The 11,451-nt window shown below is 36.3% G+C and overlaps 1 long non-coding RNA gene across 1 annotated transcript; it reads right to left on the bottom strand.

The window, feature by feature from the left end:
* Positions 1-6,460: 6,460 nt before the first annotated feature.
* On the bottom strand, positions 6,461-6,839 carry LOC109217057. Its single transcript, XR_002066593.1, has 3 exons — positions 6,793-6,839; positions 6,619-6,688; positions 6,461-6,484 (listed from the first exon to the last, which is right to left on the bottom strand). It is a non-coding gene; the product is annotated as an uncharacterized LOC109217057 (long non-coding RNA).
* Positions 6,840-11,451: the final 4,612 nt, after the last annotated feature.

Genomic DNA, 11,451 nt, shown 5'->3' with positions numbered 1-11,451 from the left:
GATGCGGAAGGAAAACCGCATCTGCGAGGCCGCAGATGCGGTAGGCGTGTCGCAGGTGCGGAAAGGGATATGTCAGGTGTTTCCGCAGAAGCGGAAGGCTATCCGCATATGCGGGGTCCGCAGAAGCGGTCTTGACTTTTAAATGAAGTTCCGCAGAAGCGGTAGTCGCTGATGCGAAAAAGGGACCGCAGATGCGAAAATCCCTGTTATTAGAAGGGTTTTAATGCTCATTTTTGTTCCGTGAAGCTTAGTCTAGTTCCTCCATTTTTGAGCAACCTTGGGAGCTTTTTGACAAGAATTAAAGAGGTTTTCGACTGGGTTTGATTGGAGGTGAGTCTTATGGCCTAGAAACATCATTTAATTGTGGATTCAACACTTAAATTCATGGAAATTTGATTAATTAAATTCATGGAAATTTGATTAAAAAGGGAAGAATTAGGGCTTGACTTTTTGAATGAAAATTTGGGGTTTAAGGGAGCATTTGAGCTCGGATTCTGGTAAATTTGATATGTATAGACTCGTGGCGAGATGAGGAATCCGGTGATGTAAATTTTTTGATTTTTCGAGAAGTGGACCCGGGGCTCGGGTCTTGGCAATTTCGTGATTTTCGATATTTTTCGAGTCTTTTCGATTGGGTTATATTCCCTTAGCCTATTGTAACGTGTTCGTTGTGGTTTTGGCCAGATTCGACGCGCGAGGAGGTTGATTTGCGAGGCAAGGGCATAGCGAGCTAGGACTTTGGCCAGCTTGAGGTGAGTAATGGTTATAAATGATGTCCTGAGGGTTTGAAACCCCGAATTTGCACAACGTAGTGCTATGTTGAGGTGAGACACACGCTGTATGATGAGCGTGGGGTCCATTACTGCTGGGGATTCAGACTCGGTCCATCCCGATTGATGATTCTACTATATTTTTACTGAGGCTTAATTAATATCATTGTATTCTGGGCTAGTTGCCATGTTTGGGGCCTTGTGCCGACCTGTAGAACCCTTAGGGGTAATTGTACATGATTGACCTCACTTTACACGTTAAAAATCATACCCTCAGTCATGTTTCTAACTGTTTAATCTAATATGAACCGGCTTGGAATAACTAAACCAAAAAGGAGAGTAACATGTGGGCTGGGACCCCTATCTTATCTTAGTATGCCCGAGAGGCTAAGTTTATAGTGACTGAGAGGGGTTGAGAACCCCATAGTGAGGGTATTTGATATGTTATGGATCGGGCTGCGCGCCGCAGCAGTATATATATTTATATGGATCGGGCTGCACGCCGCAGCAGTATATTATTGGATCGGACTGCACGCCGCAGTAGTATAGCGCTTGGGCTGTAGGAGCCCCCCGGAGTCTGCACACCCCCAGTGAGCGCAATCGACTATTATTATTGGATCGGGCTGCATGCCGCAGTAGTATATTATTGGATCAGACTGCACGCCGCAGCGGTATAATTATGATTACTGTTACCGTGAGGAGTAAATGAGTTGAGAACTGGCTCAAAGGATTTTTACCTGATTCTTCATTCAGTTGCTGTTTAAATGTTCTTATTGCTTTGATATAGAACTGCTTAGTGCTTTTTACGAGATTTCTTTACGTCAGTCATTATTTATTGCTATTACTCACTGAGTCGGAGTACTCACTTTACTCCCTGCACCATGTGTGCAGATATAGGTATTCCGGAGGCGTAGTTTGAGCTATTGCTGCCATTCAGATCTCACCGGAGTCATCGAGGTAGCTGCATGGCATTCGCAGACCCGATTTCTCCCTGTATCCTCTTTACTTTTAGTATTTTAGACTATCTTTTGTTTAGGCTGTTCCACAGACTTGTATTAGAGGCTCTTGACTCGTGACACCAGATCGGTGGGATTTGTAGTGATATTTCTTAATTTCCGCACATTTTATCTTTTGTTACAGATTTATAATCATGTTAATTTGGTAATTAAACCCTGTTAATTGGCAATGAACTCTATATGAGGGATTGAGAGTGTTGAATTGGTCGGGCTTGCCTAGCATTGTGTTTGGCGCCATCACGACCGGGTTGGGGTCGTGACAATGACTTTATGGCCTATACTCTTTTGTTGTCTCAAGGCCTGGCTCCTCTCGTCTTTTCTTTCACTTAACTATATACTCTATAATACTTTCATCTTTTTTATCTACCGTTGTCATCCATGTATCACATTGTACTCATAATTCTTCATTAACTCTCTTCTTATTTTCCTGTTAACATTTCTATCTATAACTTTATTCTGAAAACTGCAACAAGCTATTCTTTTGCTTTTAACTCTCCTTTGCTACATTCATTGGATCTTTGGATTGCCTAATATTCTCTCTCTACTGGGGAAGAGACACACAAACATAATATTTATCCACTCTAGGCTTTCAGTGCTCATCTTCGTAGTACTCATATCTAGTTGTACTATTTTAGAGTACACCATTTGGGAGCCATACTAAGATAATATGATAACACTAAGGTCGGGAATCCAAACTAGAGCAAGAATTTATGAAGTAAATGCGGAAGCAATAACAATAAGAAATTGAACGACTAGAATTAAAGTGCAAAAAATAAAGGATATGGGAAAATTCAGGGAAAGAATTCCAAGAACTTCCAATAACGCAAGTTCTATAGCCTTGACAAGATCCAAGCAACAACGTTTTAATTTATTGAAGAAATCAAATGCCTTTTAAGAACAAATCAAAAACAATAGATTCGGATCTTGACCGCTTTACGAGTAACTTGAGACAACAATTAATAACTAGTATTAAATGCCTTCTAAGAAATTCACCACAAAGGAATTAATGATATCACAATAAAGAAGTTTTCTTATTAAACTATGAACTAGTAAAGGTTGAAAGATAAATCTCAAAGCATAAGTAACAAAGGTTCAAAAGAACTCTCAAAGTATAATATTATTAATCAATAATGAAGTACCACAATGAATGAAAAGAACTACTATTTATAGGAGTTAAAAGTCCTTAAAACTAGGCCGGGTGGCTGCCAAGGCAAACCCTAACTTGGAAGCTAAGCTAAATACTAGAAAACCTAATAAAACTAATAAAATAGAGAAAATTCCACTTTATACCCATTAATTCTAAACTATTTACCCTTTAACGCCCAGACCCAAACTATTTACTACTCCTACCCATGGGGCCCAAACTATTTACCCGACACCTTCTAACTTCCAAGTTCCAACTGTATACGCCTTCTTGTACTACTATAGGAGTATTACTTTTCATAAATACTCATCAATACAAGAAGAATATGGTCCTTGGCCAACAATTCTCCGATCTGTCTTTTGTCCCACAGAATTGTGATTTCGTGTTCAAATGATTTGTTACCCTTTTCTGTTTGAAACATATGACCTAATTTCCCAAGGCCACTTAATATGAGGGAGTAATATTTTAAGACGAGATCTACAATCTTCTCCAAAATTAGTCTTGATCGATTTATACTAACTTTTAGTTTGTTTACACCTTGATTGTTCTTTCCCTATCTCTTGCTCTTGCCTTGGCCTTTGAATTTAAAATTTTTATTTTGAAGATTTCTTGTTTGATTCAAAGTGGGTGTTGTTAAATGTTTCTTATAGTACCTTTTGGAAGTTCATACTGAAATTTGATAGCATTTGGAGCTGATTTGAGGTGATTGAGATCGAAATTTTCAGTTGAAAATCGAAGAACACAGCTGCAGCATACCGCTACGGTATACAATATGCTGTAGGAGTATATAGTTATACTGCAACAATATACTATTATAATTTACAATATACTGCAACGATATGTTGCAATAATCGAAAAAGAACACAGTTACCTAACTGTATACCTACAGTAAACAATATATTATAGGAGTATATAGTTATACTGCAACAATATACTATTACAGTATACAATATATTGTTATAGTATACTGTAATAATATGCAATATACTGTAACAATATGATGTAATAGTATATAATATGCTATAATAGTGTACTTATTAAACGTAAATTCACTTGCCTTTTGTCTTTTAATTTGCTTTAAGCTTTTACCCAGTGTGAGGGGTAAATTGAAAATGCAAAATAAAATAAAATATTATAGTATGATATATAATGTAACGATATACTCTTACAATTAGATCCTTTTAGATTTTTTTTTGAAATTTTTACTGACAACTGATATTATTTCAGTTTAGTAATTGAATTAAATTTTTTTTTAACTCTTTGCGCACAATTGTATATCCTGTTGGTATAGCTATATACTATACTGGTATCATATGTTAGTTAATATTTTTTGGTTATATTAGTTACATTTAATTGGTACACAATTTGATTTTTATATAGTAACAGTATAAAAAAAAGAATATTAAAAAATAGTGAAAACAGTAAATGAAATTAGATTATGAAGAGAAAAAGAATATAAAAAAAAGAAGTTAAATGAAATTAGAAAAGAAAAAAAGAAAAAAATAAGAAGAAACCGAGAAAAAAGATAAATAGAAAAAAAAGCATAGAAATAAAAAAAAAATTGGAGAATAAAGAAAAAATTCCCCACAAAAACTACTATGGGTAGGAAATATAATTAGTTTATGGGTAGAAAAACAAATGGGTAGGCAAGGGTAAATAGTTTTGTTTTTCTGGGTAACTGTGTCGAAACCCCAATAAAATAAGAGGGTGGGTGGCCAAAGCCCTTTGGGGCAGATTTGAGCCTTAAAACTACTAGTTTGGGCCATTGGTTTGAATTTTAATTCGGTTCCTTTTGAAACACCCCCTTTTGGACCTCTTTTAAGCTCATTTTAAGCTCTTCTAGATGCCCTTTCGGTGGACTTCAAGGGCTGATGTTGGGACCCAATCTTCCTCTTCTTGAACTTCAATTTGGGCCACCAAATAATTGTAAAACTTGGACAATTCATCTCCTTTAGGCTTGAGCTCTTCCTATACAATTAAAAGCTTCTTTATTTGCCATTGAAGTCCAGCAACCTTATTGTGCAATTCTTTAGCCCGAGATCTTGTAAATGTCCTTCTTGGAGCTTCCAAAACCCTATCATTGTCCTTGATACTATCACATAAAGCGTATTACATCATGAACTGTTACATCTCGCGTTTTCGTACGTTAAAGTTTCACCTTCACTTAATCGACGTAGGCTCGGGAATAAGATTATTTTGAGGTTACATGCATTAGTGTTCTTCCTCGATTAGTGTTTATCATAGTAAATTCAAGGGGTCTAACTAGTTCATAGTTAGTTGAGTCTTTCTCTATTTTAAACCCTAATCTTCTATCTTTTTGAGTTCGTGTATTTTTGCATTATTCATGTTTTCGCTACGATTCCGTATTATCTTGGTATCATAGCAGAGGTTTTGGATTTTTTTATCGATCCTCGGGTCTTTGTTTTAAAATTTGATTATCAACAAATCAGAAAATTAAAAATAAAATTCGAAAAATAGTAATTGTTACTGTTCATTTGTTGTTTGGGTTTCAGAAATACAAAATAGTATTTCCTTGTTCTTCTTTGTTTGTTTCCAAAATAGAAAATTCAAAAATTTGCTCCATCTCCGTCGATTTTGATTCTGAAACTTCTGACTTACTTCATTACATGAGATTGAATCACTGAGTTGAGCTGAATTTCGAAGTTTGGGTTGAGATTTGAACCCTAAACCGTCGAGCAGTGCTACCAGATTTGGGAGTTTTGCTCTTAATAAAACAAAATTCGAGTTCGAATTCGATTGGGGTGTGTTCAAATCCTGTTGGTATAGCTTGATTGAGGTGAAAATTTGAAGATTAAGATTGTTTGAAGCTGAATCGCTGAGGTTTTTGGTTCGAAATTTTGAACCGATTGTGCGAAGAAGAAGACGACCTAGGGTTCGTCGATTTCGTGAATGTTTGTTCAAATTAGTCACTGGGGTTTACTCGGATTGTTTAGTGGAAGTTGAATCCAAAGGTTGAGTTCGTTTGGTGAAGATTTGGACGAGATTGGATTGAAAATTTCTTGAATCAGTCGAAGAACTTACTGCTGTGTTCTTCAAATTCTGGGATTGAGTTCTAGCCTACGCGACGTCCCTACACATCGATGCGTAGCTGATTTCAGCAGCTCTTCATTGAGATTGCACAGTTTTGATTTCTGAGTATTAAAACTTAGCTCGACTTCTGAATTCAAAGCTGAAACTTCATCGCTATTCTTTGGAATTGATTAAGTTGAGTTCATAAGTCGCCTGGCAGGTGGTGTTAGCCGGGTGCGAGTCACGTCTAGGGGGTAGTTTGGGACGTGACACTATAGCCAAACTTTTTATAACATACTTGGGCCAAGGGTGATAGTCGTGGACGGATGCCCTCTTCACGCTCCATTTGTGCAACAGTGCAAGCTATTCACAGCTCCCTAAGATGACAGCAGTACGATGGCAATTAGACAACTACAGACATAGAGACTGCATGCACTAAATAAAATGGTAGTGAAATACTTCAGTGTTTCTCCGCCAAGAATAGCTGCCAAAAATAGGCCATCTGACTATAAAGCCAATCTGCACTGGTAGAAGTACAGTTATAGAAAGTGTCAATCGGAGATGATGTCATTTGGAGTTCAAGAATAAAATAAAGGAAAACGACTAAGAACTAAAAGGATATCCAATCTGGCTGCATCAGACCAAACACAGGAAGCACCTGTATCATTGCTCCAGGAAGATCATTTGTCCAATGGAGTCTCAAGCAGCTAATGACCAGATCAACAGAACTTCCCATGTGAAACAAAAGTATCAAAAAAGGATGCTATTCCTTAATCCACCAGTAGCTTAATCCCACCATTCATTAAGGAAAGCATCAAATAGTTATACGTACTTTTCTTTCACAGGCAAATATTCTTCATCACCAATAATGTATGATGTTTCAATGTTATCATTAGGCATTTGTTGCTCAGCATCTTTACACAATTTTACCATATCACATGATGTATCCATCATTAGTAATTCTCACTGCCGCCTGAAAAGCAACAGTTTTGCCCATAATCATGCTCTAGCTTCATGAAACAATATAAGCATGTTCATCAAGTGGTTCGTGAGGGTCAAATTATTACTCAATCCAGGATGAGCCGACGTTGGTTTGAGCATCATCTTTGGTTGAAGGGCTAATTTCATCAAAAAACTATTAATCTGAAGTGATGAAAAATTAGTGATAGAATAATGAGATCCTTCTTGTCTAATGGAGACATCTTATGTAGTAATGTTATTTTTCTTTTTTGAAAACATGCAATATAATTTTGTATGAAGTTAAAGACAAAGAGAGGATGCCTAAAAAAGTTACGAGGCTAAGTGATGCTAATGGCTTCCAAGAAAAGATCTATTCAAGCATCAATAGGGTATGGATTTGCTTCTTTACAAAAAAACGAACAATTAGTTGCGAGCACATTGACTAATCCATCGGGTACCTGCTACCTCCACTAGTACCTAAGTAACTCTGCCTATCAAAACTTAGATAGATAGGATGAAATCACCTAACGCTTCGGCTAGGATTTGAACCTTCATCACCAAGACCTTTCACACTTCATTGACCACCAGGCCACACCCTTGATGCAAAAATTGTTAGATTCTTTCTAATGACTTTTCAAGCCCTTGATATGCATATCTACTCCTTTCTCTCTCTTTCTTTCTAGTTTTTAATAACAAAGTGTTGGACCAACTTGCGTGCACCTCGTCTATTTTATCTGATACGTGTATTCTCTTACTAATACAAGTACCGGATAATTCTATCCACCACGACGTAGAAGATAAGAAAAATTACCTAATCTTTTGCCTCGGATGGGATTTGAACCCATCGTCTCAAGAAAACCAGGCCTAAAAGTTCTATGCAATCCAAATGACTAGAAAACTAGGTCACAAAGCTCAAGCAGATTGCAACAACGGGTGATTTATGTCTTCTACTATAAAGTTGCACATGAAAGTGAAACACAAGTTACCATGACTGATCTCTCTTTACTGAAGACTCCCATTGTTTGAGTTACGACAACATATGAAATTCTTGCAACATTAATTTATAGCATCACCGTAGGTGTCCGCAAGAATTTCAGAGTGTATTTGCACTAGTTAGCTCGAGGAAAACAAGATAAACAAATTAGAAATCAACACAGAGCACTAGAAGCTTATCGATTCTTTGGATGCAGACCAAAGCAACAAAAGAAGTTGTCTTTTTTGGGGCCATAGCAGTCTAGAAAGTTTTCTAGCAATCATCATCAGCTTCAGCTGATTTATTTTTGTTCACAAGCCCGTTTATACTCTACAATTGCCAAGGTGAAGTGCAACTCCAGTACTTTTTGTGAGAGACCTCTGTTAATCATTTTCCCAAGAAACTTTTTCAGTCCCTCAACCATAAACCTCTACTCAACATATGAAAATACTAAACAAAGCAACAGAACTTTTCTTAAGTAACTTTTCCGCGAATCGCAAGTCTCCTTTGCTTGGTTTTTTCCCTCCCGAGACCAACATCAATGAATCAACTACGACTCAATTCCACAATAAAGTTAGAGATAGCGATAAGAATCCTTTGTAAATATTCTACTCTGTTCGGGCCCAAATCATTCTATGCTTATAAATAATATGCTCTCTCAGGAACATAGGACATCATCTAAAACTAGAGGTCCTCTAAATCTCAAATTTATTCCTATATTTTCACATTAGTCTCTAACCAAATCGAAAAGACTTTTGAAAAAGACTAATCCTAATGTTAGTGAAACATAATGGCTAAACCTTAATCCAAACTAATTAGTATCACATATATGGATTCTTTGTTTCCTTATATTTTGTACTTAGCTAAGTTCGCACAGGTACCAAGAAATTGTAGTTCTTTTGCAACAACTACCTCCATGTAATTTTATGTTTATCTCGAGCGCCTTCAATCATCATAAAGTTGCATTATGAAATGATTGTGGATGTCTATGAAGATCATGGTTTAAACCATCTTAGTCGATCTTCCCTCATTTCGTGTGTAGTACTTGCGTCCTGTCTCGGAAGTGTCAATTTTCGTCCAGTCCATGATTGCACATCCATGTTAGCATAGGCACTTCTGCAACACCCATGTCGTGGATATGTTAGGCCTCTCGGTCCCGTATCACATTAAAGGTCTCACCAACAACAACACATTAAAGGTCTCACCACAGTTCAATAAATGTTACCTTTCACTGTGTCAGGTATCTTCCTATCGTATAGCAATCCCATAGTACTCCTCTATTTCAACTTTCCTATTTTCATGCTCTTTACTACATCATCTATCATTCTCTAGTAAATTAAGCCTAGATAGTTGAACCATTAAATTACGGCACCAAAATTCCATCTAATTATGCTTAATTTACTAGATAGGGCAACCCTATAAAATCAAGTATACAACACCGAGGAGAAGTTAAAAGTCCAAAGAAGTAACTTCTTCAAGCTAGTATAATTTTCATAACTTCATAAGACAAGTTTAACTACTCCTACACTACAAGAACAACAATAACATATCCAGTATGATTCCACAAGTGGAGTCTGGGGAGAGTAGAGTGTACGCAGACGTTACTCTTACATGGTGTAAGCTAGAGAGGTTATATGTAATAGACCTTCGGCTCAAGAAAAGCACTTTAAACAAATTAAAGAAAACATTAGCAATAAAATTGGAGAACAAGGAGAAGATCAGTAGTAGGATAACCAAAGCAATAAAAAAACAGTAGTAATAGTAGGAATGTAGTAAGACAACCAAAACAAAAGGAAACAACAGATAATAAAATTGGGGAATAAGTTAGCAATCCAATAACACTAATAACACTGATAAGGAGCAGAGGGAGCATATAAGGTGCTCCAAACTACAACCACGCTCTCCAACCGAGAAGAGAGAAATCGCTCGATTACCCACTAACCTTCTACCCTAATCCTTGACCTCCATGCTCCCCTATTTGGGTCATGTCCTCGTTGAGCTGAAGATGTGTCGCGCCATGTATAATCACCTCTCCCCGATTCTTCTTCAGTCTACATCTACCTCTCCTTAGAACTATTACCGCCACCAACCTCTTGCACCTCCTCACAAGGACATCTGTGCTACTCTTCTTCATATGCCCAAACCATCTCAGTCTCGCTTGCGCCTAACTGATTAAAATTGCATTATTGATACGAACTATGAATCAAAATACGGATATGACAAAATACGCGGAATCAACAATAAGAGCTAGACCTACAATTGATTGGAAGAACAAGAACCAATTAGGCTATAAAGCCTAATTACCTCTACGAACTCAATCAATTGTAACCCTAAGCTATGAAAACTCTCAAGAGATTGGCAACTCTTGAATACCCGGATAAAGTAATTAAGCAATTAAGCATTCACTACTAATTGCTCACCAACTAAGACTAATTTAGCACTAATAAAAGCATAAACAAAGCAATAAGGGAATTAAAGGCATAAACATAAATGCATTAATTAAAAGATAAGGAAAGAGTGTGAGGCTTGCATGTCTTCAAGGTTTATCATTCATCAAGTCTACCTAAAATAAAAGCCTTAAGGGCTATTTATATTAGAGTGGGCATTTGGCTACAAATGACCCAAATACCCCTAAGCAATTCTAAGGAGCTTAGTAAATTATTACAAGTATAGCCTCCTTGATCTTGACTCCTTTAAAGCACTCCAATGCTATGATGTTGACTTGGAAATTGTTAGGCATGCTCATCCAGCATGTATCAGTTTAAGCTTCTCACCTATGATTCACTTTTCGTCACCAAAGATTTTTTTTTTTGACAATTTTTTTTGTCAATCTTTCGTCTCTAAAACACCGTCACTAATAACATACAAGGCAACTTTGTGTTTCGTCGCCAAATAATGATATATTAAATACGAAATTCTATTTCTTCTCCAAATACGTAATTTTTATGACAGATTTATTTTTCATAAAATGTACAAAAAAATTGTACCTAATCGTATGATTTCGTCACTATAAAGTGCATTAATGTCGACGAAACTGCTCCGTCGCTAAATATTTAGTTTAATTAGTGACGACGTCAAATGTCTCTAATGCTATGAGTGTTTCTTAGTTGAAAAATTGTAATTTTGTCACTAAAGACTACCTTTTATCTACAAAAATTATTTCATCCCTAAATATATAATTAGTGACAATTATAATTTTGTAGTTAAAACTATCATCTTGTCACTAAAGAAAATTATTTTTATCGACAATACAAAGTTGTCACTATAAATTATCATAATTAGTAACAACTACAATTGTCAAAAAATACAAAGCTGATTCGTAGTCAATAAAAAGATGATTTTGGGACATAAATTATTTTTGTCACTAAATATAGTGAATTTATGACGAACTAAAACTAAGCTGATAACTGAGGATTGATAATTGATAACTGAAATGATAACTATTGAAACTAAAACTGAAATGATAATTGATAACTGGAATGATAAAGGAAGTAAGGTTATGAATACTCCCTCTTCTGAATAATGAACAACCTGTTTATCTGAATATTAAACTGCGGC

This window comes from Nicotiana attenuata, unplaced genomic scaffold (assembly GCF_001879085.1).
Source record: "Nicotiana attenuata strain UT unplaced genomic scaffold, NIATTr2, whole genome shotgun sequence".
In the NCBI taxonomy this organism is placed as follows: domain Eukaryota; kingdom Viridiplantae; phylum Streptophyta; class Magnoliopsida; order Solanales; family Solanaceae; genus Nicotiana; species Nicotiana attenuata.
The sequence above is the reverse complement of the archived record's forward strand: the minus strand, read 5'-3'. Positions and strand labels throughout refer to the sequence as shown.